The 18058-nt window shown below is 31.5% G+C and overlaps 1 long non-coding RNA gene across 1 annotated transcript; it reads left to right on the plus strand.

The window, feature by feature from the left end:
• The first annotated feature begins 250 nt into the window (after positions 1–250).
• On the plus strand, positions 251–5938 carry LOC125049637. Its single transcript, XR_007117039.1, has 3 exons — positions 251–1187; positions 1288–2118; positions 2222–5938. It is a non-coding gene; the product is annotated as an uncharacterized LOC125049637 (long non-coding RNA).
• Positions 5939–18058: the final 12120 nt, after the last annotated feature.

Consider the following 18058-nt stretch of genomic DNA (forward strand, 5'->3'; position numbering starts at 1 on the left):
GATATACGTTGCTCTGGAGGCTGGGATGTATTCTACGAAGACTCATTTGCACTTCTAGTGTGTTCATAGTTTAATACGCGTTTACTCCCCTACTCTTTCACTCTCTTACTGACTACATTTATTACTATCAATTCATATTTGTACCAATGTATTTAAACACACATAATATGATCTCAACGTAAGTAATGAGTCTCTTTGTAAAAAAAGTAATGAAGGTAAATAAAAACCATGTCATATTCGATAACATTATATTTTATTATTCTTAATATCATAATAATTACATAAGTGATTGCTTAACTACTATAATCCACACATACATTTCTGTTCTTATCTATTTCTATAATATTTGAAAACTCTGCGTAAACTACACAGTTAATTGTTTCAGTCAATGCGCTCTCGAATCTTACTTCCATTCTTACACTACCATGGCGTACAAGATTCCAATGCACATTAGAGTTAGCCGACAAGTCAGGTGTTAAATCAAAAGCTAGTAAACAGTATCCATTTGAATATTGTTCCCTCGATATTCCATTACCTTCGTTAAGAAAATGTATACCGGTGCCTGAGTACAGGGTGTGGTATGCGCTAGTAAATACATCGTTTGGAAATGATGGTTGTAACGATTTTGAAGGTATCTGTTGACCATCTATATATAGGCTAAATGAGCAAATACCAAAATTTTCAAAGTTGAAAGGATTTTTAACATAACTACCGTTGAATGCTGTATTATTCACAAAACCTATAATACATCTCTTAGGAACCTGTCCTAAAATATACTTCAAAAGTAATGAAGGTTAATAAAAACCTGATAAGGTTATTCGTTTATATTTTCATATTCGTAAATATATTTTATTGTTCTTAATATTATAATAATTATACGTATATGTGGTTGCTAAACTACTAGATACACACATTTCTGTTATTATCTATTTCAAAAATATTTTAAAAATGCAATGACTATTAAGATTGCAAAGGGTATTTAGAGTGCCCTTTGTATTTCTTATCCACATTTTACTGATAGGTATGGATACTTGTTCAAACATGCAGTCGAGTTGAATATCGTAACTAGATAATGATATCCATTACCAGTCTATATAACCCGATACTTGTAGAAAGATTTAGTATTGTGCTCTAAGTTCGACAAAAGTGAAGTGGTTGAAAGTTTGAAATAATAAACAACAATGGAGGTAAGTTATTTAAATTTTATAAATTTGGTTTCAGTAAATTCTTTAATAATTCCTATTTATTTTTTGAAACGCATTTTGATTTGTTTATGTTATATTTCAGTCTTCATACAACCTGAAAGATGTGGATAAATGTTTCAGACCATATAATTATTATAATTTATCTGATGATGAAGAAGAGGTTTTAAACATAACAGAAAATAAAAATAAGAAGACCAATCGTTTAGATGACTTTTTTCTTCAAGAACCTGACCGGAAGAAGAAAAAAACTAAACTTTCTTCAAGTGTTGGCCGTGCAGGGAAGGAGGGAAGCATTTCATATATATCGACTGATAAAGATGATGGAATGGACGCTGACATACTTGTGAAAATGGAATTATATAGTTTAAAAAAGTTGAAAGAAATCCCAGTGGCACAACATTGGAAAAATGCAGATATTCGTGTTAAATATTATATGAAAAACGATTCCAACATTGATGTTCAGATAAAGGATATTGTATACAACATAACAAAGGGGATATCCGAGGAAGATAGTGTAAAACGTTACAGTTTTAAAAATTAGTTTCATTTAGTTTCTTCATGCTTCAGATTTTAATACCATATGTTTATATAATTAAGTAATGTTTCAGTTTTCCACTAGTATAAATACTATGTTGCATTGTACAAAGTCAATCATTGTGCTTTTTGTTGAAGACCTTTGCGCATTAAGGTTAAAAGTGTGAGACAAAAAACAGTTGTGAAACGAATACATATATACAATGTCTCAAGAATGTGTTAGTGTTTTTTTTGATGAAATGGATCATGAATTTGAAAGCTTATCCATTGATACAATTGAACTTTTCAACGTTTGTGATGAAATAGAAAGAAATGATTTAAATCACCCATTTTATGATCAAAGAATGATGGTGCTATGTGATGAATTCGATGGGAAACTGTGAGTATATTTAATAATCATATTTTCTATATATATTTAATTTTTTTTTTATTTCTCTATTCGCATTTCTAACAGTTAAATATAATAAAATTTTATTCGACAGGGTTGATCAAATGGGTCGTGGAACTAAAAGGAAAGCAGCTGTTGATATTAACTCTGCTGACATCAAAAGAATAAAATCTGGATCGAACATGGATCTTTCACGGTCTTCACAAGAGCAATCAACATCGAATGAAGGTAATAATTTTAACATGAAATTTTGCTGTATTTGTAATAGAAATGTTTCCAAAAAATATTTCGCTAATCATCTAAGGAGCAATGCACATAAAAATAATGTAAATAAAAAACAACATTCAATAAAACCCAATGTTAAGATAATTGAGACTGCGTTCGGTAATAGAATAATAACCTATAGAGTAACTTCAGAAAATCAAAATGATTTACAGTTTGAGACACCAGAGTTATTTCTTGCATCTGTCAAAGATACAATATTTACAATAATAAATAAATCTATAGAAGATCATACAATTTTAAAAATAAATTTCATTTTATATGGTGACTTTGTTCAGGAGACAAAAAACATTAACAACACTTTTGATTTCCAATCAATGAATTTTATTGTTTGTATTGGTGATGATTTAAATATATTTTATACAACTCTCACGAAATCTCTAATAAACTATATAAATTCATTCGAGAGAAAGGATAGTGGGTGGAGTCTGAAAAAATTTTTACATTTGGATATGAATTTAAATCAATTTAACCCTTTAAGAGGAAAATCCTTTATTGAGTTACCACATGATATAAAAATAAAAAAAGCTGTGATAAATGTTAAAAACACTGATGACGCCTGTTTTAAGTGGGCACTGTTATCTGCTTTATTTCCAATTCATAAAAATTCGGATAGAGTATCATCATACACCAAATACAGTCATAAATTAAAGTTCGGTAATATTAAATTTCCAGTCAAATTAAAGGATATACACAAAATTGAAAGTCTTAATAATATAAGCATTAATGTTTTTGGGTTAGAATATAATGAACAAAGAAAAAAGCATTGTATTGTTGGGCCATTGTATTTTACAAAGAATAAAATGCAGACTCATATAAATTTACTATATTTGACACAGGGTAAAATCGGTCATTATTGTTATATAAAAAATATGTCACGATTAATAAGTAGTCAAGTTTCGAAATCCAAGGAAGCTATATATCTATGTGACTTTTGTTTACAATATTTTTCAACATCTGAACGTTTAAATAACCATCAAAAAAATGATTGCAGACATATTTGTACACAAATACCAAGCGTAGATAAAAATAAAAAAAATTGGTGGGGCGATATTGTATCTGAAAATAAATTAAGTTTTGATAAATTTCAACGTAAATTGATGTTACCTTTTGTTATATATGCGGATTTTGAGGCTTTTTTAAGTCCCTTAGCGTCATGTTCAAACGATCCTTCAAAATCACATACAATAAATGTACAAAAACATAATGTGTATAGTTTTGGATACTACATTAAATGCTCATACGATGATAAATTGTCTAAATATGTAACATATACTGGTGAAAACTGTGCTTTAAAATTTATGGAAACCCTGAAAGATAATTTGACAACAATTGTTAAAAAAATTGGTTTCCAAAAAGTTGCTAATAAAATATCACCAATTCAGCAAGATATAGTTAGCAAATCTATTCATTGTTATATTTGTAATAAAATTTTGTGTGGGAATTCAATGATTTACCACGATTGGTTTACTGGGGAATTTGTTGGGGTCATACATAAAGTTTGTTCAGAAAAATTTAGAGTACCTTACACTATACCAGTCTTCTTGCACAATTTAAGCCATTATGATGCACATTTTATCGTACATGCCTTAAACTTTGATGAAGGTCAGGTAGAAGTTCTCCCACAAAACAAAGAAAAATACATATCATTTTCAAAGGTTCTTAAAATCAATAACAGTAATGTAACTTTACGTTTTGTGGATTCCCTAAAATTTTTACCCAGTAGCTTAGATACTTTAGCAAAAAATTTAACAAAAAATAATTTTAATGAATTATCAAAATGCTTTCCCAATTCAGAAGACTTTAAACGGCTGACTAAAAAAGGTGTATTTCCATATGAATTTATTAAAGATTTTGATACATTAAACTACAATCAACTTCCAGATCTTCCACACTTTTACAGTAGTCTCACAGATTCCATTATTTCTAATGAAGATTACAACCATGCCAAAGATGTTTGGAATCATTTCAATTGTAAAAATATGTTGGATTATTCAAATCTTTATTTAAAAACTGATGTTTTATTGTTAGCAGATATTTTTGAAAATTTTAGGCGTGTTTGCATTAAAACGTACGATTTAGACCCGGCTCATTACTATACAGCACCTGGATTAAGTTGGGATGCTATGTTAAAACATACTAAAACAGAGATTGAATTACTTTCTGATATAGATATGATTGCTTTTATTAAATCAGGAATTCGTGGTGGTGTTTCGCAATGTAGCACTCGCTATGCAAAAGCAAATAATGTTTACATGTCTGACTATAATGCGAAAGATAAAGAGTCATTCTTAATGTATTTCGATGCCAATAATCTATATGGTTGGGCAATGTCACAATATCTACCTACAGGTGGTTTTGAGTGGGTTAGTGCTGATACAGATTTTAATGTTAGTTGTTCATCAGATATAGGTTTTATCTTAGAAGTAGATCTGGAGTATTCGGTGGATTTACATGATAAACATTCAGATTTACCTCTTTGTCCAGAAAATATACCAGTTGGGGACGCTAAGGAAATTAGATTGATTCCAAACTTAAAAAATAAATCCAAATATATTATTCATTATCGAAATTTAATTCAATGTTTGAAAATGGGTTTAAAATTATTAAAAGTTTATAGAATATTAAAATTTAAGCAGAGTCCATGGTTAAAGAACTATATAGACCTTAATACACAATTAAGAACTCGAGCTAATTCTGATTTTGAGAAAGATTTCTATAAACTCATGAACAACGCAGTTTTTGGTAAGACTATTGAAAATATTGAGAAACGAGTTAACGTTAAACTGTTAACCCACTGGGAAAATAGGGGCAAAGTATCGGGGGCTGGGGATCTAATTGCTCAACCACATTTTCACAGTGTTTCAATATTTTCTGATAGTCTTGTTGCAATTCAATTAAACAAAATGAAATTAATTTATAATAAACCTATTTATCTCGGATTTTGTATATTAGATATATCTAAAACGCTGATGTATGATTTCCACTATAATTACATGAAAGAGAAATTTACTTCAAATCTGAAACTACTGTATACAGATACTGACAGTCTCATTTATCAAATATTTACTAGTAACTTTTATAATGATATAAAGCCAGACATTTGTACACATTTCGATACATCAGATTATAATCCAAACAATGTTTTTAATTTTCCTCAAGTAAATAAGAAAAAATTAGGTTATTTCAAAGATGAAAATTGTGGTAAAATCTTTACAGAATTTGTGGGTTTGCGATCAAAAATGTATGCATTACAGGTAGATGATAAAATTATTACTAAGGCGAAGGGTGTTAACAAATGTGTCACTAAAAAATTAACGTTGGATAATTATAAGTCATGTTTGTTTAATAAAAACGTACAGCATTGTAAAATGTATCGGTTTAGATCATTAAAACATACAATTTTTACACAGGAAATAAATAAGGTGTGTTTATCTTTTAATGACACAAAGCGGTACATTTTACCAAACAAAATCGATACGTTACCTATAGGTCATTACCAAATCAATAGTATGTAATTAAGTATTGTAAATATGTATAACAAATTGTAAATTTTTATGTAAAATAAATTTGTTTTGTACATGTATAATGTATAAACGTGTACTGTACATTAATATTGTGATATAACACTTACATTTTTTGTATATTTCATATAAATAAATTGTTTTTAAAATATCAACTTAGTTTTATTCCTTTCCCTGAAGAAGACAGAAGTCAAAAAATAATGATTCATTTTATTCATCCCTTTGCTGCCATCGTAGCAGGACCTAGTGGATGTGGAAAATCTAACTTTGTTGCAAATTTCATTAAGCATAAAAGTAGTATATGTAATGAGATTTTTTTAGAAATAACATGGTGTTATGATGAAATGCAGCCGCTATATAATATACCTGGAGTAAATTACCACCAAGGACTACCGGAATTGCATATGTTTGATGGTAAAAATCCACATTTGATTATAATAGATGACTTAATGAGGGAATCTGATGGTCGAGTTGTTGATATATTTACAAAAGGTAGTCACCATAGAAATTTGAGTGTTTTTTACATAACCCAAAACTTATTTCATCAAGGAAGAGGACAGCGCGACATTTCACTTAATTCAAGTTATATTATTTATTTTAAAAATCCCCGTGACAAAACTCAAATACGATTTCTAGCTAGACAAGTTTCACCGGAAGACACGAAGTTTATTGAAGATTCATATACCGATGCTACTAAAGAAGCTCATGGTTATTTAATGATTGATTTGAAACAAAACACTGATGATGCTCGCCGCATAAAATCTAAAATATTTGAATCTAGTAATTTTTGTACAATATATGTTCCTATGAAAAGGTATAAGTATCTTTGTAATCAGCCACTTTAAGTCAGTAATGAACCATGTATCAACGAATAACAACGCATAAGGAATTGTTATCAGCTTTACATAAATTAAAACCCAAACATCGTAGGATATTACTGAAGTCTTGTAATAATCAAGAAATTAACTGTATATGTGAATGTATTCACAATGTTTTACAAGGAAAAGTACCTTTAAAAGAGAATACAAAAACAAAATTAAAAAAAATTAAAAATCTCTTACGTAATCTGATCAGTAAAGGAAAAAGTTTTGAATACAGGAAAAATATATTAATACAAAAAGGAGGGTCCTTTCTTCCCATAATTTTGGGTACAATTCTAAGTACCCTTGTAAGTTGTTTTAATAAATCACAATGAACACAAAAAAAATGCTTCTTGTTGAGCAAGACTTTATTGATAAACTTAAACATCAGAATGAAAATAAAGCAACACCGCAAAGTAGATTGGATTTAGAAATGGAAAAAATTATATCAAGTAAATTGGATGATCGCGAAAAATGGGCGCTTTATCTACAAATTTTACAAAGATACTTACATTACTCCATGGAAGAACGTCAACCTCAAGAAATAACAATAACTGAAAAGGTAATAAATGATAATACTAATGAAAACCGGAACATCAATAATATAACTACTAGTGAAAATGAAAAAATGCTAAATGTTAAACAACTCCCAACGGGTGAAGACATCGCATATGGGTTACAACCAAAAGAAATATTAAAATTAATTCCTAAAACTTATATTAGGAGGGGTGAATTATTGATGGATACAATAGTAAATAAAACAGATCAATTGCAATGGAATAAAAATGGAACAGTTTTCATTAGTGGACAAGAAATACCAGGGAGTAATATTATAGATTTAGTGAATGACATCTTACGACCCTCGAAGAGATCTGATCCAATCGGTTGGGAAATATTCGCCAAGTTTTTAAATGATATAAATACACCGCTTACATACATTGGTAATCTGAAAAGAATCAAATATATATCTGACCTTAATAGTAAAGATAAAACATTGATTCAAGAATCACAAACTGAGGTTTCCCCAACTCCAACACAATCTAAACACATCAATAAATTGAGAAACAAAAGTGATTGGGAGAAATGGACCCCGTATTAGAGTTACATCGCATCTATTATGATATTTCACATCCAGCTGGTTACAGCAGTGTCAATAAGTTAACAAAGGCAATGAATGGAAAAATCTCAAAAAGTGACGTTTCAAAATGGTTGCAGTCTCAAGAAACATATACATTACATAAACCGGTTATAAAAAAATTCCCACGTAATAAATATATTTTATCAAATATTAATGAATTGTGGCAAGCTGATTTAAGTGATTTAAGAACTTACATAGAATATAATGATGGATATAAATATATTTTGTGTGTTATTGACGCCTTTAGTAAGTATGCTTATGTTAGAGCAATGAAAAAGAAGGATTCATGCACAATAAAAACGTGTTTTACTAGCATCTTTGATGAAGCTAAAACTGTTCCTAGACATATTCAATCAGATAAGGGTACGGAATTTGTATCTAAGGATGTCCAAACTTATTTAAAACGTAAAAATATAAATTATTACACTACAAATAATCCAGATGTAAAGGCAAGTATAGTAGAACGATTTCAGAGAACATTGAAAATGAAAATGTGGCGTTATTTTACACATAAGAATACTTATCGCTATATAGATATTTTACAAGAATTGGTTAGTTCTTATAATCACAGTGTGCACTCTAGTATCAAGATGAGACCATGTGATGTTAAAATGGAAAACATTATGGAAGTTTGGCGGAATTTATATTATGATGAAAAGACTTACATTTCAAGTTTAAACAAAGTACCTAAGTTTAACGTTGGTGACTATGTAAGAATTACAAAATACAAACATGTTTTTCAAAAAGGTTATGAAAGTAATTGGAGTAATGAAATTTTTATCATTACTTCGATTATAGATCGTTCCCCGTGGGTTGTTTACACTTTAAGCGACTTAGAAAATGAATCAATAACAGGAACTTTTTATGAAAAAGAATTACAAAAAATAACTTTTTCCCCCACTTCCGAATATAAAATTGATAAAATCATCAGATCACGTAAAAGTGGTATTAGAAAGGAAGTATTAGTTAAATGGAAAGGATATCCTAACAAATTTAATTCTTGGGTCTTACTGTCGAATATTAAAAATCTACAATGAAGGAAAGTTTCTATTTAACTTTACTCAGCAATAGTTCCACACAATATTTCCCGGGAAATATGACATCAAATTTTTCTACAAAACTACCTAAAGCCATTACATTAGAAGGAGAATGGATGGTAGGTATAGTTGAGTTTCAATATCCCTCTACTATGTTCTCCGTGCAAGAACATGAAAATATCATATACATAAGTAAAAAAACTACCATCAATAACGAAGAGACCACACTCATGTATAAGAACCATATACCAGCCACCAACTATGATAATATACAAAATATTCTTATTGCTTTAAATTCGAAAGAGAAAGTTAGTTTTCGTCAGGACACTGTGTCAAAGTTTGTCTCTGTTGCAGTAAAGGATCCATCAATAATTTCACTATCTCTATCACCTAATTTGAGCTTTCAACTTGGATTTGAGCCAGATACCAATTTAGTAAATCATAATATCGGTAAACGCCCTGCTAATCTACATTTGGGGTTACCATCACAATTATTTGTGTATTGCGATATTATAGAACCACAAATTGTTGGTGATGTCATGACACCCCTATTGAGAATTATACCCTTAGATCCTGCTAAATACATATATGGTTCAAATAAAATGCATATATTTTCACCACCACATTATTTACCGGTAATGAGAAGAGAATTTGATGTTATTGAGATAGATATAAGAACAACCACGGGAAATGCGGTACCATTTCAATACGGTACATCGTGTGTGAAACTTCATTTTAAAAAAATATAATCTATATTTCCTTTTTAAAATGTATACACCTCAAGAAACTTTTATATGTCCTTATGAACATTATTATTCGCAACAAGCTGGGTCTGGTATAAATGTAATCTACAAAGGAGCCTTACATCAACGTGGTCATGGTATCGGAAGTTTTCTTGGGGGGTTATTTCGAAGTGTGCTACCTTTACTCACTAGTGGTGCTAAGGTGATTGGAAAAGAAGCACTTAACAGCGGTATTGGGCTTTTGTCAGATGTTGTAGCTAGTCGTCCTATTAAAGAATCCATTAAAAATCGATTGAAAGAGGCTAGTTCTAACCTTAAACGCAAAGTTGATACCAAAATTGATAAACTTATGACTGGATCAGGTGTTAATAAGAGACGAAAATATTGTAATGAGCTCATTCGAGTTTCACCCCTCAAAGTGAAAGGCGCTTCAAAGAAAACAAGGAACAAAAATATTAATATTTCCAAGGATATATTTTCAAACTAATCATAATGTCATTTATTCATAATCATTCATGTGAGTGCGTTAAATCTGAATTGGATCTGTTTGCTCTTCCTTCCACACAAACAAGTATCGAATATGGACACTGGATACATTACAAACCAATTTCTTCATTAAGTGATGATGGACCTATCGAATTCCAAGTACCTGGTACAGGAGATGACTACATAGACCTTTCGCATACACTACTCCATCTCAAGGCTCAAATTAAAAATCAAGACGGTTCTGCAGTTAATGCAGCTAATGTAGTGGCACCAGTCAATAATTGGTTACATTCTTTATTTAACCAATTGGATGTTTACCTAAACCAAAAACTTGTGTCACCCCCAAATAATACTTATGCATATCGCGCTTTCATAGAAACTCTATTAAATTATTCATCATCCGCCAAACAATCACATTTGACATGTGGTTTGTGGTACGAGGATACAGCTGGTAAAATGAATGAAACTAATGAGGCAAACAAGGGCTTTTACAAAAGACAACAACTTTCAAAGGATGGAAAGGATGTTGAAATGATTGGGCATTTACATGGGGATATATTCAATCAAGATAAATTCCTCATGAACGGGGTCGAATTATCTATAAAATTAGTTAGATCGAGAGAAACATTTAACCTCATGTCACAGAATGCAGATAATAAGTACAAAGTCTGTATAACAGATGCAACTTTAATAATACGCAGAGCAAAAATTAATCCATCAATACTAATAGCTCATCAAAAGGTTCTTGCCACTACTACGGCTAAATATCCTATTACAAGAGGTGAAGTGAAAGTCCTGACCATACCAGCTGGTGTGCAGGGTAAAACACTGGACAATATATTTTTAGGACAGGTTCCTAAGAGATGTATTATAGGTTTTGTGAATAATACAGCATTCAACGGTAGTTATGTTAAAAATCCTTTCAACTTTGAAAATTTTGGTATTTGCTCATTTAGCCTATATATAGATGGTCAACAGATACCTTCAAAATCGTTACAACCATCATTTCCAAACGATGTATTTACTAGCGCATACCACACCCTGTACTCAGGCACCGGTATACATTTTCTTAACGAAGGTAATGGAATATCGAGGGAACAATATTCAAATGGATACTGTTTACTAGCTTTTGATTTAACACCTGACTTGTCGGCTAACTCTAATGTGCATTGGAATCTTGTACGCCATGGTAGTGTAAGAATGGAAGTAAGATTCGAGAGCGCATTGACTGAAACAATTAACTGTGTAGTTTACGCAGAGTTTTCAAATATTATAGAAATAGATAAGAACAGAAATGTATGTGTGGATTATAGTAGTTAAGCAATCACTTATGTAATTATTATGATATTAAGAATAATAAAATATAATGTTATCGAATATGACATGGTTTTTATTTACCTTCATTACTTTTTTTACAAAGAGACTCATTACTTACGTTGAGATCATATTATGTGTGTTTAAATACATTGGTACAAATATGAATTGATAGTAATAAATGTAGTCAGTAAGAGAGTGAAAGAGTAGGGGAGTAAACGCGTATTAAACTATGAACACACTAGAAGTGCAAATGAGTCTTCGTAGAATACATCCCAGCCTCCAGAGCAACGTATATCCTTCAAATCGATTGCCGATGTATGCTCAGGTGCCAGCACTTATCATATGCAATCTTGACCCTGATTCACAGCCGGGGTCTCATTGGGTGGCTATTCATATAAACGTCGAAAGAGTTGGGGAATACTTTGATTCGTTTGGACGTAAACCTATTGAAGCAATAGAAGGATTTTTAAGGAGGAATTGTTGCATGTGGAGATACAATAACCTTACGGTTCAGGATTACCTATCGGCGGTGTGCGGAGAGTACTGTTTGGTATACATATATTACAAGTTCAGGGGGATGAGATTAGAAGACTTCCTTAGAAATTTTACGTGTGACTCAGAGAACAATGATACGGTGCTAGTAAATTTGTATAGAAATATAATGGACATATAAATAAAAGAATAATACCTGGAATAAAAATGTTTTATTTAAATATGTAACCCTTACATCTAATTTTATTATAGATAATGGTGTTAATGTAGGTATATTTATTGTTGTTTGCTTAGACCCGTAGGTTAGGTTAGGTTAGATATAGTTTATTATATTATATTATTCTATTTTTCTTTTAGAGCCATAGATCGGGTTAGTGAATGTAGGAAAGTAGATAACGATGCATTCGTACTGAGTCATTAAGTAATTAGATAATGAGTGGGGATTTCGTGCAGGAAATAGTAACTGATAAGGTGGTGATTAGTAAGTAATTAGCAAGGTTTTGGGAAAGCTATCTCTGGAACGGTTAGAGCTATCAGTTCAGGAGTGAGTGCATTCGACTCCGCACGTCCTGTTTAGTGGGGTTAGAGTACAAACTTTTTTTTTTTTTTTTTTTTTTAGGCGGGCGCTCCCTCCGAAACAGCTTTTTTTACCGAAGCAGTGGGTGAGGCAGTGCCCGGGAATCCATACTACTCACGGTTATTATTGCTGGTTAAAGGGCCGTTTATATTCTGCGAACGGTACGTGTCTATAAATCAGTGCGATAATAATTATACGGCAGCCATTTGTAGTTATAGCTTCAATGGAAGTGTGATACAGCGAGGTGAATAGTTTGCAATTTCATTGGATTATAGGCGGATAACATCTGCAATCTATGGAATATTGATGTTAGATTTCTTTACGTATTATATTTCGTCAATTCGAGTCGAGTATTTTGAGTACTCATCTGAAATATTATTTTCGTGTAAAACATTCATATTTGTTTTACAAGGATATTTGAATACATTTATGTAATTGTACGCGTTTAAAAAAACAACTGCCAACTAATGTGGAATTGTTAAAAAAGGGTCGTTTTCACGGATACCTAAAATACGTGGCTTGTTTATTTAGAATTCATGTTACGTAAAAAGCACCAATTATTTTGAAATATATATCTATATAAATGAAAATGATTTATTTGACCGAATGTATGACAAATATAAAATATAGTGAGGAAGATCGTCTGTTATGGTTTAAGTCATTGTCAGATGGGTATCTATAGGTATAAATAAAAATGAATCGCAAATATCTTGGTAAGCGCAAAATTCGAAGACGACTGGCTAGTAATTTTGAGAAAAATTTGATAAAAGAAAAATACTTTTATTAATTAGGTTTGCTTCCGAAAAACTGAAGACTCTATGCTAGCATTGTAAAATGTTTAATATGTTGGTATGTAGCTACTAAAAAGGAAGGCAAAGTCAAATTAAAAACCATCCCTTTCCGAGCGGCTTGATCCCTTGGCGTGCGTAGAGATGTGGGTCACTCTGCATCTTCTAGAGCAATAACTATGTAGAGTGTTCAAAGGAGTTATTCGGATTAATACCTGCTGAGCTGAGTTTCATAATCCGACGTCGAGGCAGAATACGAAAAAGTATTTCTGAACCAATTCGAATTAGGGTCCTTCAAGAAAAATTAAATATTATTAAAAGGCCGACAACGCACTCGCAAGCCCTCTGGCATTAAGTGTCCATGGGCGGTGGTATCACTTAACATCAGGTGAGCCCCTGTTCTATAAAAAAAAAGTATTAGGGCGAAATTTGCGGGGGCAACTAGTATATGTATATATAATAGGTAGTAATCTGTATCAGATAGGTATAGAAGGTCTACCTACCTGTCTATAAAGGGATAACTGAAAGCAAATTGTAATCCCACGCAACTGGATGTATGAAAAAGTACTGAAGAATTTTTATAAATCAACTTCATATACTACGACACAATACTAGGTTGTTGTGTCGTAGTATATGTGTGTAACTTAAACAAGAAAATACGAAGAGGCGGTTAAAAAGGACCCAAGACGCGTAACACATAATTCAAACAAGGATTTTACGCAGACGTCATTCGACACGCAACTTAGTGTGGACGAGTTTGACCCTTTTCCAAAAGATTACATGCAATAGACAGCTCCTTTTAAGACTTCTGGTGTAGGGCCAATCTATCTATCTATATAAATACACAGTCGAGGAGTAAGATAAGAGTTTCTCACTTGATTAATGTTTGGATTTGAAGATTGTATGGATCTAAATGTGCATGTATTATTGTGTTTAAAATATTAAAACATTTGTAAAAATCTTTATTCGCTAAGTCATTGGACCAGGACCAAGATATGTACAGATACGTTACGTTGATGAACTGGGAAGTTCTTGAGTCGAATCCTGGCTATTATATAATATGTTTAATTAGGTTGGCCTACACGAATATGTAGCTAAGAAAATTGCTGAAGTTAACGCAGAATTGGTAATTTTATTGCTGTTATAATTTTTTATTGTAAATTTATTACATCTGTAGAGAGGTGAAACGACTACTATTAGAATGATCATATACCTATATACTTATAACAATTGTTTCCAAAAGATCCGCAAAGCAAATAGAGTGACCGATGTCGATGGCGGTTTCTTTTGTGATTGCACGTGCAACGGTAGGCTCAAGTTTCAATTGGTAGCTGTTTTTAGGTACGCGATATCTGCTAGTCACATTCAAAAGCTAGAGGATAGGAACTTCTAACCTCTTATCAGAAGTTTGAAAAAGATGTAATAGAAACAGTACTTTATACTTGATTCGGATTGTGTACATTTTTACCCTTCAAAAAACTTTAGGTAAACCATACGAAAACAAATGAATATCATCGTATGTATTTCGTCCGCCCTTTCCGAATACACCCTTTTATCGGCACCCATTCGACCCTTACATTTCCCAAAATCATCACTCGTTTGCTATAATACTATTAACCTCTGTAGAAATAAAATACCAAGATAAATAAAAATTTAAAAATAGGAAATATACATGTACATAATAACTCATCTCTATCTAATAATACAATTTTTATATTAGCTGGACACAGTTATTGATCTACCTAATAAGTAATACAAAAAAGTGCACAGCCATATCTCACGAAACGCAAAGAGATAACTTTGGACTATCGCCTAACGAATTTGAACACGAACTCTAACTGTCACTCGCATAAATTCCGCTTTAAATAACTGAATCTACTGCAGATTTATTTTATTCGAGCGCGGCAATCGAATTATCATATTTTGCAATAACGTCATGTTGTTTTAGGCAAATGGCTTATTTTATCGGGGCGTCAAATGATATACAAAATAGGAAATTGTTGCCAAACCCACCGCGTACCATGTCTCAAAATATGTTGCGAATTATTCAGTTTTTGCTCTCTTGAGATCAACGTGCCCCGATCTAAACGACGTAACTACACCATTTGTGAGCTTCTGTTTTAAGCTTTATACGTAGATTTATAAGATTCATAAATTGTTGGATGGGTGCGAGGTAATATGCTTTATATTGTAACGATGTCGTTAGATTTGCTCTTTTACTTTCACGTTGGGATTTAGTAGGTTCTGTTAAATGTTTGTCTCGTTTTCTATAACGGAAATTGAGAGTTTTTTAAATCATTCTTTTGTACAGTCTTACTTAACAACTCATATTATCAAAATAAAAAATAATGAGATAATATCTATAATATCCGAGGCTACCACATACCTATACATAATAAACAATTAATAGATGCAGCAAATGTTATTAAAGGTTATGAGTATATTGATGCCTGTATTCGATTCCTGGCGAAACATTATTTTTTGTTTTCGTAGAATTTCTTATGTAACAAACATCTCTAAGTATTGTGTTGTTCAAGTTAAAATTTGAAATTATTATGAAACAAATGCTGAAATATGTGTGCACAATACCCCGTTGTGGGATTACGGAACGTTAAGCTTAGTATCTATGGTCTAGCTTTTGTGTCTAGTAAATTCATTACCAGAAACTTAAATAATAAACAGCTTCGGCGCTCAATTCTAATTCTGTTAATAAAAAAGATAAAACCGCTCCTAACCATTAATTTAAAGATAAGGTTATAAAAATGATTTACTAAACTGCACTTCGGCGTTAAATCTGAAGATTGTAAGAGAAATATCGTAGGAAATGTGCATTAAATCCAAGGAAAATCCAAAGGAAATTGCTCTTGGAAATACGTTACAAGGTAAAAATCGCAGAGATGAGTAGCTCAGCAATAAATTGTAGTAGCTTCGACCCGTATAACTTTCCGATTACAACCGACCCGCGAAGCGCCACTGTACCATCCATTAATGAAGATTTAAATGAATGTATGCGATAAAATAGTTTAAAGTATTAGAAGCTGTAATATGCTTAGTTACTTAACATTAGCGAAAGTAAAATCTTATCGAATAATCTATCTTAATTGTAATCAACATATTATTGAATAATGTTGAACAAAGTACTTAAGCCTTCATATAAAAGTAAATGTTTCTATACAGCCTCACTCATATCAAGGGTATTTATTGAACGGACGAGAAAAACTGGCATTAAACTCTCCGTCACTCTATCTAATCGCTTTAGGTACATGATGAGCGTTTTACATGATGCTTGTAAGGAGCTTTACTAGATCGACATGCAATCTTAAAGAATTTTATTATACACAATAATAAAAAAACATTATATAGGTAACAATTTAAAATTACTTACCCACTCCTTAATACTACGAGTAAGACTAGGTAAATATTATTATGTAAATTAAAACAAAATAAAATGGTGCAAGAACTTCTTTTTCTATTTTCACACGCCGTCGACTTATTTGGGTCTAAGGCATGCCGGTTCTAACGAGCTTTTCCTTCAACGTAAGAGTGTTATGTAGAATATAGACAAAAAGTCCAAGTGCACAGCCGAGGATCGAACCTACAACCTCAGGGATGAGTCACACGCTGATGCCACTGCTTCAATACAACCCTTGGGTGTCAAAAAAGGTGAACAGCTGTGCCTAAGCACGACGATCTTTAGGAGATCTCTTTAGAACAAATATTAATATTGTACATAGAAGAATTTGTGCATACCTATCCGCCTAAAAACTAGGAACATAATTATGCAATTATGATGAGTTAGATATATTTTTAATATAGGTTTTGTTCAAATTCTTAAAAACAAGTGACCACCGAGGAAAAGACAGTTAATTTAACAAAAAAATATCATTAATGAATGACAGCATAACTATAATTTTACTATCGAATAATGTGGTAATGTCAAGATTAAATATGTTCAGTATTCAATTTCAGAAGTGCCAAACAAACAAACCCAATTGAAAGGTTTCTGTTGAATTAGGATCCTAATTCTTGTTATCGGAGGGTCACAGATTCCAATTCCGTTATCTTTGGGACATTTCATACTGACATTGTCGATTTATTGTCTTATATCGAATAATTAAGATGTAAGTATATAAGTTATAGAAGTATTTAATCTTATCAACATATAAAATGTACATATATAAATTTTATACATTCGTCTCAAGCAATATTAAACTATAGATATGATTTATTTGTATCATTAATTACGTAGGATATATCATAAAATTACCGAAACCATTAAATTATAAGCCGCGTATTTAAATAAATTTGCCAACTAAAAGCTAATCTTAATAAATTTGTTAATTGCCCAAATCGCTAATCTCTTTACAAACATTTTCATACTCTAAAGAGATAGAAAATTTACAACGAAAATCTGTAATACGACGTATTGTTATTGCGTCGCGACATTGCGAGGGAAAGAGATGGATTAATCAAGCACATATGTGCGAAAGAGATAGACTCACCTTTTGGTACATTATTGATCTTTTGCCCGCCATTTGAGCCCGTGCCATTTTCGCTCTGGGCGTCACATGGCTTACTGAAAAAAACAACGCTTGTGCAGCGAGCGTTTTATTAAAACATTATAAATGCAAGCTTTTTTATATTAATAGGTCCCCGATATACTCTGGACTTTTTCAAAGCAATTGCA

The sequence above is a fragment of the Pieris napi genome, chromosome 5 (assembly GCF_905475465.1).
Source record: "Pieris napi chromosome 5, ilPieNapi1.2, whole genome shotgun sequence".
Classification (NCBI taxonomy): Eukaryota; Metazoa; Arthropoda; class Insecta; order Lepidoptera; family Pieridae; genus Pieris; species Pieris napi.